This window comes from Ascaphus truei, chromosome 4, assembly GCF_040206685.1.
Source record: "Ascaphus truei isolate aAscTru1 chromosome 4, aAscTru1.hap1, whole genome shotgun sequence".
Classification (NCBI taxonomy): Eukaryota; Metazoa; Chordata; class Amphibia; order Anura; family Ascaphidae; genus Ascaphus; species Ascaphus truei.
In genome coordinates this window covers 104859951-104876839 of record NC_134486.1, presented here as the reverse complement: position 1 = coordinate 104876839, position 16889 = coordinate 104859951, and the positions used below count along the sequence as shown (strand labels likewise).

Genomic DNA, 16889 nt, shown 5'->3' with positions numbered 1-16889 from the left:
AACTAATTTTTCAAAACATTAAATCTTACTATTTAGGCGAGAAACAAATTTCTTAAATTAAAAAAAAAAAAAAACAGATTTCCAAAATGTAAAAACAGTAGACGTGTACAAAAGAGCAAAATGTAGCCTACTTTGTCTGAGTGATGATTTGGCTTGTAACAGTGTTTCTAAGATGCTGCAAGAAACGTAATGGAAAGTTTCGCCGCAACAAAAATGCTGTCGCAGGGAAACTACGCCTCCGGACTGCCACGCACCCCACAAGCCAAGCTAGGTCAGCCGCTCCGACGACTGCATGTTTGAATGTCGTGCGCGGGGCTGCTGCACTGCCTAGATAGGCCGCTCCGACGTGCCATCTTTAAATGTCCTGCGGGACGTTTAATGATGGCGCGTCGGAGCCGTCTTTCTGGGTAGTGTAGCGGTCCCGTGCGGGACAATTAAACATGCTGTTGTCGAAGCGCACGGGCACAGGAGCAGACATCACGGCGAAGTGTCCTGGCGGAACGCAAGTGTCAATTTGGCCATGGCCAATTGTCCTAGACCGGCAAGTAATGAGATGGGGTTACTAGTAAATGGCTTCAATTTGTTTGGGACTCGAGGAAGGAGATTTTAAGAAACTTCTACTGCAACATGAAACAGACCAAGAAGAACCGTTTTGCGACTCCAGGATAACTAACACCTTTATGGCTATTGGCCTGTATATGATTGATAAGTGGGGCAAGGAAAAAGCCTAATGGAGGTATGGGGTTGAAGCTGTGTGCAGTCCCGTTCCCAATGTATGGCGAGCGGCTGCAGATGCGACAGCTAACGGATGGAGTGGATACTCACGATGGTCCGTCCCCTCTTCTCCCGGCTGCACGTTCCCCTCCAGGGGTGAATGACGTACTTCCGTTGCGCGGCCACGATCCGGATGTAGACAGGAAGATAGAAGATCGATGCCAGCGCGGCTCCTAAAGATGTCGGACTCACCAGGTAGGATGGTAAAATCAATTTATTAAACTACATAAAACAGATACTAACAAGACATGACTAGGAGACCTAGTCTTGTTAGTATCTGTTTTATGTAGTTTAATAAATTGATTTTACCATCCTACCTGGTGAGTCTGACATCTATAGGAGCCGCGCAGGCATCTATCTTCTTGCAACATGAAACACACTGGATTTTCACCTGTCTTTCCCCCCCAAATAACTAAATGGAAAACCCGTTTTCACTTTTTTAATTTTTTTATTTTTGATCTCTTCTGCTACTCTTTCTGCGATATGACTGGGGGGTGGGTTGGAGAGAGAAAGAACGGTCCCTTGAAGAGAATAGGATTAATGGGTGATTTAGTGAATTAGGAAAGGCAAGTGAGACTCACTTGTGGTGTGGTTGGTCATCAACAGTTGTTTTACAGATGTGTGCTTTCCTAACCTCTAGAAACTGTGACACTCTTATTGATAAGCAAGATTTAGCATTTTCTAATGGTGCTAGGTGTGTTTGCCTGGAGGCCAATCTTTCCCTTAAACCACAGCCTTTTATTTCCTGAGGCTCTTGTGCTAGTTTTGTGTAAATCAATATATTTGAAAGCGCATGTACAACTTTGTAGATCCGGGTGCAGAGAGGCTCGCTGGAAACCACCATCAGGCAAGCACCGTAAACAATTAAAAACTATATATCCTCTGTACTCTAATTCAATAAAACCTATTTTATGACATTTCAAAAACATACTAAAAATACGGGTGACAGTTTGGGCAGGAAGTTCTTTGCCCAACCTTGACTGCGGCAATGTGCATAGCCGCTTTAAAAAGTCTGCGGGAGGCAGGAAAGCGCGTGCTTGTGGTGGTATCACCATCGTCATAGCAACGGTACGCCAACATCTCTTTCCAATGTACAGCGTAGTGACATCATCCACAACGGGCCGACTCGCCCCAGTCACTATGTTGCCAAGTCTTTAAAAAAAAACATGGAGGGATGTTGACCTAGGCTGCCTGCATTTTTAATATGTTTTTGTAATATAATATTGTGGGGTTTTTTTTATTTAGAGTTCTTGTTTTCTGGGGGGTGGATCTGCTTAACTTTGATCCTCATTAATAAAAGATATATTTTTGTCGTATTTGGAGAGCACCAACACCCAAAGACTACTGGTTAAGTAGACAAATATTTAGAGTGTTAAGTATGTGGCAATATACTCCATATTCCTTAACTGTTGCTCTCTGTTTTAGCTGCTAAAATTCTTTCCCTTTTTTATTTCTTTGTTATCCTAATGTCTTTTGGCTTTACTGGTTTATATTGTCATAAATACATTTTCTGAATGGCTCAACACTTCTATTTATTTTATTTATTTTTTGCAAAATAATGTTCAATTTTGCATGACTTATTTATGGTGTCTGTTTCTAAATTGAGGAAGCGAAAATTAAAATAAAGTAGCATTTATGGAACATAAGAAGCCTCCTGGCATTAAGCCAGACAACCAAGCCAGCCATATCGAACTACTGCAGTTAACTGGCATCTTTTTCTCCAACTGCTTCTTGTAGCATTACAGTTTGACTCTAACTATACTGTCAAAATCCAGCAGAGCCTGTTCCAGTATTTTTATCTTGTTTGATATCCTGTTAATGACCTTTTTGCCACGTGTGTACTCACCAGAAGTTCTTTAACTTGCCTTCAATCAGGAGACCATCCTATCTGTTACAATTAAATGTCTTGGAGATCTTCTGGTCTCCAGTTGATGAATTTTTACAGGTGATATGCCGGCAGGAGAGTTCTGTATGTATAGCGTTATTTATATAGTGCCCACAGTGTACTCCGCGCTTTACAAAAGAGCCAATACAGTACAATAAGTGCAACAAACAAACGGACAACAGGGAAGGAAATCCCTGTCCTGGAGAGCTTTCAATCAAAGTATCTACATGCATGCAATGTCATCTATATGTAGGGCTTAATTAGAAGGCAAAAGCACAGCCATCTACATTCATCCTTCCATTCTTGGCTAACCCCATGTAAGTTTTAGAATTCAACTTAAAAGACTCTAATTTCCATTAAAGTTGGTACATTTTTGCCAATTGATCTTGCTGCATGTCTGTTTGTTGACATACATTTGTATACAACATCACATTGTTCTTTGTAACAGGCCGTGTTGCATTATGCAGTGGTATACTGTATGTGTTGGCCTTGTAACACTGAATTTTGTCAGTGCAAGCAATGTTTCTAGTCTGTGATAAGTGGGCAATGCAGTTGCCACATTTACACCAGCAATGCTTTGCTTGAGTGAAAGTTGCTTATTCTGCAATCCATGCATTTTTATGGACTTTGAAAGCTTTTGAATACATGAAATCTTGTGGTAGTAATTGTTAACCATTACTTTTGATGGTGATCTAGTTTTATATTCTCTAGCATTTCCATGGAGACTGTGTTAGGCTAGGTACCTGCTGCAGCGCCGCTATGGTGTGTGCTGCAGGGACAAGAGCCGCCCTCAATGTGGCCGGGCCCGCTTCCTACCTTGCCTGCCGTGTTGTGCGAACAGATTTCTCTGAAGACAGAATCTGTGCTCACAACTTGCGCTGGCCACGCTTCCCGGTGGTTCAGCCAGTGAGGGTGAACCTGCCTTGTGACGTCATGGCCGCGCGCACCTGCCACGCTCTCCCCCCACCCCCCGTCTTTCCCCCTGCTGCTCACCGCAGACCGGGGATCTCCGCTGCATGCGGCGACACTGGGTCCTCAGCCTTAGAGGGACATTGAACCACTTTTATAAGGGCTTTTTAAATGTCATTCAATCAATCCTGAAATACTTTATCTACAAATTTATTTATAAAATATTTTACCAGGAAGTAATACATTGAGAGTTATCTCTCTTTTTCAAGTATGTCCTGGGCATAGAGTTAAGATGACAAATACTACATGGCTACAAATACATAGTTACATAAGTGAACGGTATACATTATATCAGCGGTGTGCAAACTGGGGGCCGCTAGATTTTTTTTTTGTTTGGGGGGGGGGGGGTGTGCGCGGCGGTTGCAGAGGTCCCACGCTCTTCCCCAAGGCAATTAAATTAAATGCCGGGGCATTGCGCAAGCCCTCTGCAACCACACTTGCAGTGATTCAGAAGCTTGGCATGGCAACGCAGCGTCAAACGGCTCCGTTGGGTCATGTGACGTCATATGATGCCGCGCGAGTTAGGGTGGTGCGGTGGCGGGCGCACTAAGTGAGGAGAGCAGGCAACGTGGGGCGCAGCAAATAAATTTTGAGCGCCCCTTCATTATATATGACATTGCATGCACAGTTACAGATAATGTTATAGGCGTATGTAACAGTTACAGACCAGGAAGAAAAAAAAGGCTGGGACTGCCTCTTAATGGCTTTCTCTACCTTTAGCCTCCCATAAACTTGTCCCACCAAAGGTCAGGTCCTGCTTAACAAACGATAACATTACAGGTCCGGAAAGGAGCTAAAGTCCAACGTTTTGGTTTGCCGTTTTATCCGAACAGACTTTGAAAAATGCTTAAAGCGGCAATCCCTAAAAAAAAATTGCAGAAACAATCTGAGAATGTCATCAATCCATTGCATAAAAGCTGCCTTAAGTTATTGCAATGTTTACAGACTGGCATGATGCTTTCAGAAACTATTTAAAAATACTTTCTTAATACTTTCAGTGATCCGGTTTTGCATTAAAAAAACTTACTGCTGTCATTAGATGTTTGGTCCTACAGCAATTATTTCCTTAGTTTTTCCCTTCCATTGGTTCATTTCATTTTAAAAGACTGCTCCTTTTTGATGTGCACTCGCTTTTACAAATTCACCAATAAATTGTTTTCCCCACTTTATAATTCCTAGATCTCAATCGCCTAAATTTTTTATAACGGCTCTTAAACTAGTAATAAGAGCCCTTGTTGAGGTATCTCCTATGGAGCAAGGTGGCCATGTTCGATGCTGTTATCTATGCCACATACATTCTGGTGCCAGAACAGCATGATTAAGTGTAGCAATAACTTTGCTAGTGTAGCGATTCTGTTCCCAATTGCCGGGATGGAGGAGTGTTGTGCTTCCGATTTGTGTCTGCGAATCTCCGGGAGGTGCGGTTACCATCAACCCTAGATATGAGCCAAAAAAGGCTTTACGTGATTAGGGAATTCTAACTGTTAAAATCACATTTTTATGCTATTTATTTCTCTGTGGATTTACGCTTAAAGCTTGAGGTTTGGCAAATCTTATTTTCAGATCCTCATCCTTAAACTATTAGTGTTTTACAGAAAATCTAATTTTCAGTAAGAAAATGTCCAAAATATTGACTAATCCGGTGCTACTAGTGATCAATTATATTGGTGTTCGATGATATGATCAAATGATCATATAACCAGCAATAAATGTGAATGAGCTAGGAAACCAAACCGCTAGGTGATCGTTGAATTATCATGTGAATGTTGATCCTCTAATCCGGGTATTGCACACCAGTGGAATCGGATGGAGGATGTAACAAAAGAACAAATCGAGAAACACCGTGTAATACTGTATGTTAAAAGAACCGGTGTCTATATAAACCACACACTCTGCTCAATGAAAATGGCTAGTAACTCCCTAGTGAATGGGTTCTCCACTCCAGTGTCAAGGGCTCCCAACTGGTCAGGATTTCAAGCTATCTGCTTCAGCACTGGTGGCTCAGTCGGGGGGGTGGGGGGGTGTCTTAAAGTTGAGAATCTCTTCCTTTGGTGTGTGTGTGGCTGTAACTGTTGCAATAAAAAAAAGCAGTAAGCCAATCAAGCTAGAGATGAGGGGGAACAAATATAGAGAAATTATTTTAAAATTGTCTTATTGTGTGGTAAAATTAAAATCCTACTCGCAAGATTCTTCTTAAAATAGATTAGAGGATCAAGTAACTTGACAAGACAACTATCACATGGTGGTCTGGTTTCCAATATCATTCACATTTATTGCTTGTTATATGATCATTTGTTCACCGATCACTAATATAATTGTATGCATAGGTTTATGTAGATAGCGCCATTAATGTACATAGCGCTTCACAGCAGTAACACACGTGACATAATCATGTAAATGGATTCCAGCACAGAAAGGGAGTGGAGGACATCAAATAATCATATGTGGAAATAAAAATAAAACTAATAGTGCAATGCAGCAAGAAAATGCTTAGTTGAGGTGTAGAAAACTTCAATGTTTATACAAACTGGTGAGTGTATACAGGTAAAATCCAGTCAATGCACTGCCTACAGATATAGCAGTGGACGTGTGGGTAATCTGAAAAAGAACAGGAGACCACCATTGAACCTAGCCTATAGAGTGCACGCTTACACTAAGGCCATTCTTTTAGGCATATATAAAATAAGTCAGGGTACAGGCGGCGATCTCAACGCTTCTGCAACGCTTTGGTTACTGTGAGGTGCCGGCTGGTATAGCTTACGGTAGCGGCCACCTGGAAACTGTGGATGCCTCACTGGAGTTCCCTATCAGGTGCTTCAGGAATCTACGCGTTTCGTTTCGTCAGTCATAAAGATATGACTTCTATCTAAGGTTGAGTAAAGGTCTTCACGTTAAATTGTTCACATATTTTAACTTTGACATATATTTTAAGAGTGTGTGACTAGTTTGCACATTCACTATTTATCACCTGTTTGCACATTGGTTGTATATTATTTATATAATGTATATGATTTATCTGTGGAATTTCACTTATAATTGCCACAAGAGAGCGCCATCCTAGACACTCCTTTCCGTGCATAATCATGTAAATAACATAGTGGGAATAAGCTCTTGAGACATAAAAGTAACATTAGGAAAAGGGGTCCCTGCCCCGAAGAGCTTACCATCGAAGTGTTGATCAGTAGTAGCGCCGGATTAGTCAATATTTTGGACTTTTACAATTCTGATTTTGCAGATGAATCGGTGGACCTGACCAGGCAGCTACGTTCTGTACTATTGGATGTTCCAGAACATTTAATAGTCCTAACACTACCAGATAAAATACTAATATACCTCTATTAGGATTAAAATTCTCATTTACCTCTATTAGGAGGGAGAGACCACATTGGATCTATTTCCAGTAGAAAGAAAAGACCCACTAACTTGGGAAGTTAGTGGGTCCTTTCACTTGTGTATGTATGTAGCACTTTACACCTGTGTGGTAGTATTTCAGTAAGAATTTAATCGCATATACTTTTTCCCAGGTTTGTTGGTTGGGCTTTCTGCTGTACATAATCCATGTTTAAAGACCTTCTGTAATGTATAATCTTCCTGCATCTTAATCTGTTGACATACTAATTATGGGTTCAGAACACCATTGCAAACATTTGTGCTTCTAGGATTTATAAAGTGAGATTAAGAATCAAGAATCTTAATCTGTATAGGACTAACTGAATGTCTCCTCCCCCTCCCCTCTCACCATCCCCCTTTATTTGATTTCATGATTTTCTCCAAATATGTAAACCTTCAATAAAAATGGAGTTTAAAAAAAAATGAAATAATGCATGTGTAACTTTGTATCACTGCCTGGTTGTGTAATGTGATTTCTGTACCTGTAAGAAGACCATGCAATTTAAAGTGTTGTAGCTAATGTACGCATCTCCTCTGATCAAATGGTGGGCTTTAGTCTAAGCAGTGGTTCCCAACGCTAGTCCTCAAGAACCCCCACCCCTCAACAGGTCAGATTTTAAGAATGCTTACAGCACAGATGGTTGTCTAAATGAGTGATTCAAACCACCTGTGCTCAATCTTATTTTATTTTTTTTAGGACTCATTCATAAGAGACTGGTTTAATTTTACAGAACAACCCCATCCACTGAAATACAATCATGCTTAGTCCATTTGGAATTGTCTATTGGAGATTGAACAGTGTTGAATGCTGGGCATATTTTAAGGTTACTATGGGTAAAAATTGATGTATTCTACTATTTCTAGGCTGTTTGCTAAAATCAGAAGTGCTCAGAACTGTAGCAACCAATTTGCTGTGTGGACATGCAAATGAGTGAATTGAACATGTCACCTTTTTGACTTCCGCTAATGCCTTTAATGAGAAGCTACGTTCACAGGTAAGCTTGTATTAAGGAAGCATAGAACCAGAAAGCCCACTCTGAGATGCTTAATCGTGTGTAATTCCTCATGTGGCACTTAGTCAGTGGTTCTGTTCTACCTTAACTTCTCTGCATCCAGTGGGAGGATCTGCATTGCACCTCTGGCAGTGAAGTGGTTAACTCTGGTTTGTCTTTACAAGCTGTGAAATTAGCTAATACATTATGAGCTGAACAAGTAACACTGATTCTATTAAAAAAAATTTCTCCTTGGTTAAAATCCCATCTAATCAATCTGAATGTGGTTGCATGGCTCATTCCCCCATTCACCCATGCCCACGTGCCACTTTTATCCAAGTCCGAATTCAGCATTTGATATCTAAATTTAATAAGGGTCTGTAGAAAATGGATTCTAGTAATGTACAATTATAACGTGATAATCCTTTTCGTTCGTAACATTTTACACGCCCTGAAGGAGACCACAGGCTGGCTGCTTCATGAATGCTGTATGCCACGCGTGTTTTCTGAAAAACCCATATTGATCTGTAAAGGCTTTCAGCTGCATAATCTTTAGCATCATTGGGCTTATTCAGAATTAATGGGTTTAGGCTATAAAAAATACATATGCTTTCATAAAAAGCTTTCTATTTGCAGTCTAATATTTTGATTCGGAGACAAATGGCCCATAACTTCTCATTTGCAAGTAGCCAAATTCATACCTAATTTTAGCTGTGCTCTGAGACAGTGCAACTTATAGGCTTTGGGAACTGTGATTCATTCTCCCTTGTGGCTGTCCTGTGACACTCATTTGGTAATGTCTCTCTTATCCTTTCTCTGTGGAGCCTTAGGCCGCGCTTATAGTGCCGGCGGCAGTGCGCAGCGTCAAAGCAAGTATATGTAATCCGTCGCGTGCGCCTGTAGTGGATGCGCCACAGCGACCAAAATCGCTGAAGTAAATAAATTTTGATATTTACCGCAACGGCCCCACCACGTGACGGCAATAAGCCTATCACATAGCCTCTGCCTGACGTCATCGCAAACACTGATTTACAACTTTGGCGATGGGTGACGTCACCGGTCGCGTCACAGTCAATGTAGCCTGCACTATAAGCTCAGCCTTATTTTTCTTGCTTGGTGCTCTGGCTTTCGGGTGGTATCCGTTTTATCTTTTTTATTTTATGTTTTTAACCTATACAAAACTCTTTGTCAGGACAGGTACTTCACAGGCACTCCTTCGTTAGGAAGGGAGCACATTTGCTGGCTGCTCTGATCAGCACTAAAGTGGAGCCCCCTGTTCTCTGTTTACTGCATTCGGGCACCAGTCATGATCAGCAATCGCATGTCCACAAATGCCGTTGGCACTCTGGAAACACTTGGCTTCCGGCACTGTAAAGGTTAATAAAAAATTGCTCTACTCGTGTTTCAATAACTCGCTCATATCCGTTTATTTCAATTGAGAATCGAAAAGACGGGGGAAGCTTATTTTTAAGTGTTTTCATTGTTATCTCCATGAGACCAGAGATTGTCCTACATCAAGGACATTGAACGGCTTCTACCAGAAAGTGGTTCTTGAAAAGGGTTTTAGCTAACACGTAATGCATTTCCGTTTTGTTTCTCTCATGGACTTAAAAAAAAAAAATAAGCAAATAAACAAAAAAAAGACTTTTTTTTTTTTAAAACAGCATGTTCAACCCCCCTATCCCCATCCCAAATAGAGGAGGATATCTATATCTTGCATCCCCAAGGGCTTATTCATGGTCCCTCGACGTCTGGTACCTCCTTGGTTCCCAAAGTATTTGTAGTTATAGTGTTGTGGTGTGTGTTTTATATTTTTTTTTGTCCTGGTTTTGACACAAGTTACAAATACTGTATGGCTGTCGGATTACAAACCTGACCACATGGTCACAAATAGAAAACCACTCTCTTCTCCCAGTTACGTTGCAATTTTTATTGGCCTCCAAGCCCCGTCTCGCCAATATTTTGTGCCCAGTATATTGCCCCCTCCGTTCAGGTGAGATGGCAGGGGGGGTGGGAGCAAAGTATGATGCTGCTTTAAATGTTTATAGTGTACATACAGTAGACGTCAAGCAATGTAATCTTGACTTAAATGCCTTTACTAATTGCAGTAATAAATTTGTGCTTGGCCTGTAAAATATCAAATATTGCATCTTACTGTAAGTCAGCAAGTTCAGTACTTCAGCTTAAAGTTCATAATTATGTTAATTTTGGATGTGGTTAATGTGAGGGTTTTCGTTGTTTTCCTAGCAGGTAAACTGCTAACAGGATACGAGATGCATGGAAAGTGTTTTATTCAAATGCTGCTTCACACTGTGAATGAATGTGGTGGTAGGCTGTGTATGTGCACCGTTGATTGGCTGGTCTGTGGGCTTGTGCCGGTCATCTAAACAGCACCGGTAATAAATATTGTCTGGTTTCAACATAACTTTTTTTGTTTTTGTTTATGCTATTCTGAATATCCGGTTTAAAATCAAGGTAATAAATGCCGCCATTCTATTTTCTTACTCTACAGGGCAGGGACTCCGTTACCTAATGTTACTTTGTCTGAAGTGTTTATTCCCATTTTTGGGATAATATTGACGATATTTGTGACGTGTTACTGCTGTCCAGTGCTACAGATGCAGCGGCCGTTATTCGAACAAATCACGGATTCGTTATCGTGTGCGCTGCTGTACTTCACGGCAGCATTCACGTCGCCAATCACACCAGGCGCACGTGTTTATCGCGGTTGCTTAGTTTGAATTTCATGGATTCTGTTTCTTTGGGTGCAATTCTTCGCGTATCCGTGGCAGAAATGAATGAATTGTAATGTGTACAGTACTGTGCTACGGTGTCAATTTCAGGTGTTTAAAAACCAGAACACTAAAATGCCATTTTCTGCACACGCGTCTTAAGGCGGTAAGTTTGGAAGAAATCACGCGCCATGACATGGGTTTTCCGAGGTATACAACGCGTGAAATGTTCGAATAACGGCCGCTGCCTGTCTATGTACATGGATGTATATGTATATATGTGCGTATTGCCTTTTCTTACCTGCTGATTTTAATTTTGTGTAGATTAAATCTCTAGAACGGTCTTGCATGGAGTGGACACCGAAACGGGTTGGTGGCATCCAGCATTACGGTGTTTTTAATGGATTTGGAAATAAAACTGTTTTTACCTTAAGGACAAAGGTCTGAAAAAGCAAGTATTTCTATTACGATTTCATCTACATTGAGACGTATATATCCTGCCTCTATTTATGGGGGAAATGCATAACGTGAAGCTTTTCACACTGTACAGGATCAATAAATACCTTAATGATAATGCAATGAGCAAAATCTAGAGTGCAAATGTACAGGGCAAAGTTTAGTCTGTTTCAATAATGTTTTCAGTAACCTCTGTCCACATTGTTTTTAATGTACTGTATTTTAATTGATTGTATAACTAAGGCTAATGTACTGATGTGTACTATGCACCCCCATCCCCTTGAATTTTATTTTACAAAAATCATATGAGAAAAAATCTGAAATCGTTTAAAAAAAAAAAGCGCAAGAAATAAAACCCAGGGCTGGTGTTGGGATAAGCTGGACCAGTTCAATGTCCATGTTAAACCCTCCCATGGAGCTGGCCTTTATTGGGGGGAAAAGTCAAATGTGCATTTAATTTTTTTTTTTTTTTTGGATCCTCTGAATTGTGGGGTCTTTGTCAATCAAGTGTTTTCCTTTTTACCTCACCAAATTTATCAGAGACCATAAAGATGAGGGGAGATTATTGAAAAATACCTATAGGTGTCAGATTTGGGTTTAAAAAAAAACAAACCTCAATTACCCCTGATGTAACCATTTACACGTCGCTGGCATTAGTTTACCTGCGGATTACATGCTAATTTGCACAAGGGTTTTGTATCTTTACTGCACTTTAACCAGACACACAAGATTTATTATAGTGAGTAAACAAAGTGTCAAACCCTCCATAGTAAAAACAAGTACTCTCTCCTTCCTTTCTTTCTTTCTTCCCTCCCTCCCCCAAGCGGGGGTTTTTTAATAATTTTTTTAAAATAAATATAGGTTTGAAGCAGGGGCTCTCCGGAGCTGAATCACGTCAATTTCAGATCTGGGGATCCCCTGCTTCCCGAGATACTTACCTTCGTATGGGGTGCCAGTAATGGCTCTGGCTGGGCTAGCTGTGGCAGCTTTAAATGTCCTGATTCACGTGAGCCAATAGAATGCCTTGACCTCATCCATTGCGGACCTATTAGATGCTCTTGCAGCATAATCATTTTATGATGCTCATCATGATGCTGTTAACTGGGACACATACCGTGCACACTACATAAGGTTCTCCCGGACACCACATCTGGAATGTGTGTAGATGTGACCCACACACAGGGTTTGATTTCCAACATGTACCAGGACTTGATCCCGGAAGGAAGAGGGCTGGAGGAAGTGTATAATTAAACAATGGGAGGCAGACTTCTGGTTGCCCAGAGACCCTATGACATGGGGGGACATTTTGGAAGCCAGATCATTGGTCTCCATGAATACAATTATTAAAGAAAACGGCTACAAGCTGCTTTACAGGTTGTATCTGACCCCATCCAAATTGAACAAAATCTATGGTCAGTTGTCTCTCTCCCTTGTGCTTTAGAGGGTGTGGGCAGGTGGGCACGTTCCGGCATACTTGGTGGACCTGCATACAAGTGAAAAAACTATGGACCCAGGTCTTCCAAATGTTGAACAGGGTTCTGGGAACCTCCGAAACCGGTTCCATGGGTGTCATTACTTAATAGCCCAAACCAGAACATACCCAATAAAGAGAGAGAGAACTCTCCCTCCATATTCTGTTGGCCACAAGATGCTGCATGGTGGCCACTTGGGAAAAAAAAACCTGCCCCAAATCTTCAGAGTGTAAAATAGCGAATATAGCCAACTCATTGCTATGAAAAAATGACAGCGATTCTTAATGACTCCTTAGGGAGGTACTTTGTAGTCTGGAGACCCTGGCAGAATGAGACGAGGAACTGGGAACTGATACGAGACTCTGCACTATATAGACGCTGTATAGGAGTTGAACAAATGTGCTAATGTCATATGTTACAATTGTACTGATAATGATGCAGATTTTTTTTATATGCTGTAAGTGAAATGTCACTAGTATCCCTACCCCTTCGCACCTTTTTTCATTTTGTTCCCACCTAACCCCCATCCCCATTTTACTTTCTGTACCCCATTTCTATATATGCAAATAAAAATGTTTTAAATAAAAAAAACTGGTGCACACACAGATCCCTACAAATATCTTGTGACCCTTTGAGGTCCGGGGACCACAGATGAGCTTCAATGGATTGTTGTAATAACAGGTGTAGCATTTATTGATATCAGGCATGGTACCCAGCATGCGGAAGAGCAGCCTGCTACCAGGCAAGGGCATCTTGCTATCACTCTTGTAGGCCAGTTGCTCTTGCGGTTTCTCCATTAATGCGCTGGCCTTAAAGCTGTGTTCCGATGTGTTCCAGTCATCAGCCGCAGTCTGTCTTACAAGGCTCGGGGAGTGATTGACAGGCTGCAGTTGAAGACTGTTGTGGGTGTGATGGATCTCTGGCCAACACATGGGGCAGTTTAAAGAGGCAATCCAAGCCCCCTTTTTTTATTTATTTGTTTAATACAGTATTGAAGTAGGGAGTCTCTGGAGCTGAACCCAGTTACTTTTAGCTCCGGTGATCCCCTGCTTTCAGACGTACATAAGGGGGTGCCGGTTGCCACTCTAGGGTTCACTATATGGCAGCTTTCAAAGCTCTTGGGCCGTGCGGACCAATAGGAAGCCGTGACATCATTCGGTGCAGCTTTCTATTGGCCCATGTGATGAGGAAGCTGAAAACTGCAGCGATACCGACACCTTCCTCGGAGATAAGTATCTCCGGAAGCATGGGGTACCCTGGAGCTGAAATGAATGGGGTTCAGCTCTGGAAACACCCTTCTTCAAACCTGTATTATGCTGCGCTTGGCGACAGCGACGCAACGTCGCGTCAAAACAAATGCATTGTCACGTCGCATGCGCTTACAGTAAGCGCGACGCGTTGGAGCGACGGTTGGTCGCGATCGCTGGAAGTCATCTCAATTTGATTTTTCCAGCGACCGCAGCCTGACGTCGCCGGCAGTATAAGCGTAGCCTTAAAAATGATGGTGACGGGGGAGGTGGTGAACAGCTTGGATTGCTCCTTTATGAAAAGTAAGTGTGTGTGTGTGTGTGTGTGTGTGTGTGTGTGTGTGTTGCTTTCAGTAGGATTTTAAATCTGTTGCTTACAGATTATTTTTTTTATACAGTATATAATAAAGAACTGGCTGATTTGTGTGTCGGAAAAACTGCATGCCATTGGAAAAATATTAAGGGAAAAAAACACTGCCTACCGTAACTATTTCATAAGGTGCCGTCTCCATTGCTTTCATTCCATAGTATTCTGTAGTAGCAATATTTTGTATCAATTCAATATCTTGATTTTCTACCCTTCTCTCGGGTCAAACCATTTTGTATTCTTCCCTCTTCGCTTCTGCCTTCTATTTTCTCCCCACCTTACCCTTGTTCGTTGAAACTTTTATAAAGCCTGGATTGTACATGACAAATTATTTATTCATGTCTAAGGCCGTGCGTATAGTGCCGGCGACGCAACGTTGCCCAAATGCATTGCCGCTGCCGCGTGCGCTTATAGTAACGGCGACAACAATGTGACAGAGCGACGATTTTTGGGAGCTGGCAATATTTGATTTTTCAAGGTCTGTCGCCTCATGTGACAGCTCCTGAACCAATCAAATGCCAGTAAGCCCGCGCCGTCGCCGCAAAGCAAAATACAGGTTTCGCTAGCGGCGACAAACGGGTGACGTCACCTGTTGCGTCGCCCGTCGCGGGCACTATACGTGCGGCCTAATGTGGTGGTTACCATTGCCCTGCCTTTCCTATTCTTGAAATGAACTAAAGAAAAAGTGCTCTGTAGTACCACAATCTATATATTTACATTACTTCAAACACTGGAATAGTTCATGGAAGCGGTTTAAATTCGCCATCTTTGTAGTTCTTTCGTTTTTGTTACTTTGAGGAACAACACTGGTCTGTGTGTACTCCAGTAAAGGAGAAGACTATACAGTCACTATAGGGATTTCGCTGTCTGTGCAGTCAGTCATTGTCTGTATTGGTAAAGTCCATGCGGTACTGAAGGCAAAGCTGCAAAGAGGAATAGAAACATGATCGATTACATAAAAATAGAGAATAGGATAACAATCTTAATATATAAAATCGAAAGGTTGGTACTAGCTGCGGTGAATCTGATTGGTCCTCAGCCTCTGGCCAATCAGATTGGTGGCTCTATGACGTCACCCGGCTCTATGACGTCACCCAACTCTCTCCCTCTCACCCACCGGCTCCCGGACGGAGGGGAAGCGCAGCCCGCCTGCCCCAGCCACCAACGCTCACTTCCCTCCCCGGCGGGGGGACAGGCAGTGGGCAGGCAGCCTCCGGAAGGACCCCCTTCCTCCTGCAGATGCCCCCGGTAAGATGGCGATGCACAGCGGACAGGCGGGGCTGTATTCAGTCAGGAGAGAGGGGGGAGTGAGGGAGTCAGGAGAGGGGGGGAGAAAGGGAGTCAGGAGAGAGAGTGGGGGGAGGGAGTCAGGAGAGAAGGGGGGAAGCCTGAACAGCTGTGAAGAGGGGGGGAAGGGAGTTGAGAGGGAGGATGGGGGAGGCAGAACATTACATCACGGGCAACGCCGGGTATATAAGATAGTAATTAATAGAATAATATAACCTCCTGTCTGTGCTGACAAAGCATTGGTTGAACGTTTAGTAATGAAGAGGTTAACATACAAGGTCAGTCACTAGACTTTGGCTGTTTAATTATTGTATTTGGTCTTTTCCTATTCCTGTGTTTTTTTGTTGTTTTTGTTTTTAATAGGAATAACGCAGAAGGCTGAACATTGAAACAAATCGGGCATTTGATTTGCAACTTCAATGTTTTCCTTCCCCAGCTGTGGTGTAGTCAGGCAGATATGAAATATTGCCACATCATTAAAATTGATGGCATAAAAGCAGTGTGATCTTAATCCCGTAAGAACTGAGACATCCTACCATGTCCCTGCTCTGTATCATGTCTTACTCTGCCCAAGGTTCTAAGCACTTGTTTTATAGTTCAATTTGCTTCATATGTGTGGGATTGCAGTGTCCCGGTTAGAAAAGGTCAGTTTGCTGCAGGTGTGCTTTGCTCCAGATGTGGGAGTTGCACTTAATAGTGTTGACGTTATTTTAATTATCAATCCACTTAAATGGTAGGCCTATTGAATTACGCTCAGATTTTTTACTTTAATCCTTCTATCCACAGTAATCCTCCTAATTGAAATACCTTGTGATCTTTTTGTTCGTGGATTTTCTCATCCTCTTCTTAACCATTGTCTGGAAACCTTGCAAACCATGATGCATGGTTTGGGTTTTTACAGTTTTACCAAAACATTTCCTTCAAGTTTCAAACCAACTTTTTTTTTTAAATTTTGTTTTAAAGTACTCCGTCTGTAGCAAATACAAAGTGCTATGCAGAGGAGTCAAATGTTCCACAGTGAAAGCTTTTCCTCTCCAGAAATAGACCCACATAAATGCAAAGCAATGATAAGGATGTCCTAGGTCTTTACTCTGGTATCTATCAATGCTGTTTGAAGTCAAGTATTTTGTGCTGATCTGTTGTACTTAAACTGTGGTCGTGGTTATCACAAGTGTGGGTAACCTCGTATTCTTCAAATGATTTTAGTAGCCATGTTGATCCTGGAAGAGTGTAGCTTCCTTGTAGGTTGTGATGGTTTTTTTTTTTTAGTTTTTTTAATACCACGATGAAAGTTTTTCATTGTGTATAGAGCTTGAGA

At 41.9% G+C, this 16889-nt stretch overlaps 1 protein-coding gene across 6 annotated transcripts in view; it reads left to right on the top strand.

Moving 5' to 3' along the window:
• Positions 1-16889, top strand: part of ATL2 (atlastin GTPase 2) — a 55523-nt gene that overhangs the window by 12158 nt on the left and 26476 nt on the right. Inside the window, exons 2-3 of one of the 6 annotated variants that reach the window (XM_075596334.1) lie at positions 7883-8013; positions 11067-11193. The exons of 3 other annotated variants lie outside the window; for them this stretch is intronic. The gene's annotated coding sequence lies outside the window, so the exon portion shown is untranslated. Of the gene's footprint in view, positions 1-7882; positions 8014-11066; positions 11194-15381; positions 15533-16889 lie in introns of those variants that run through there. 2 more of the 6 variants (XM_075596333.1, XM_075596336.1) reach the window with 2 other exon arrangements.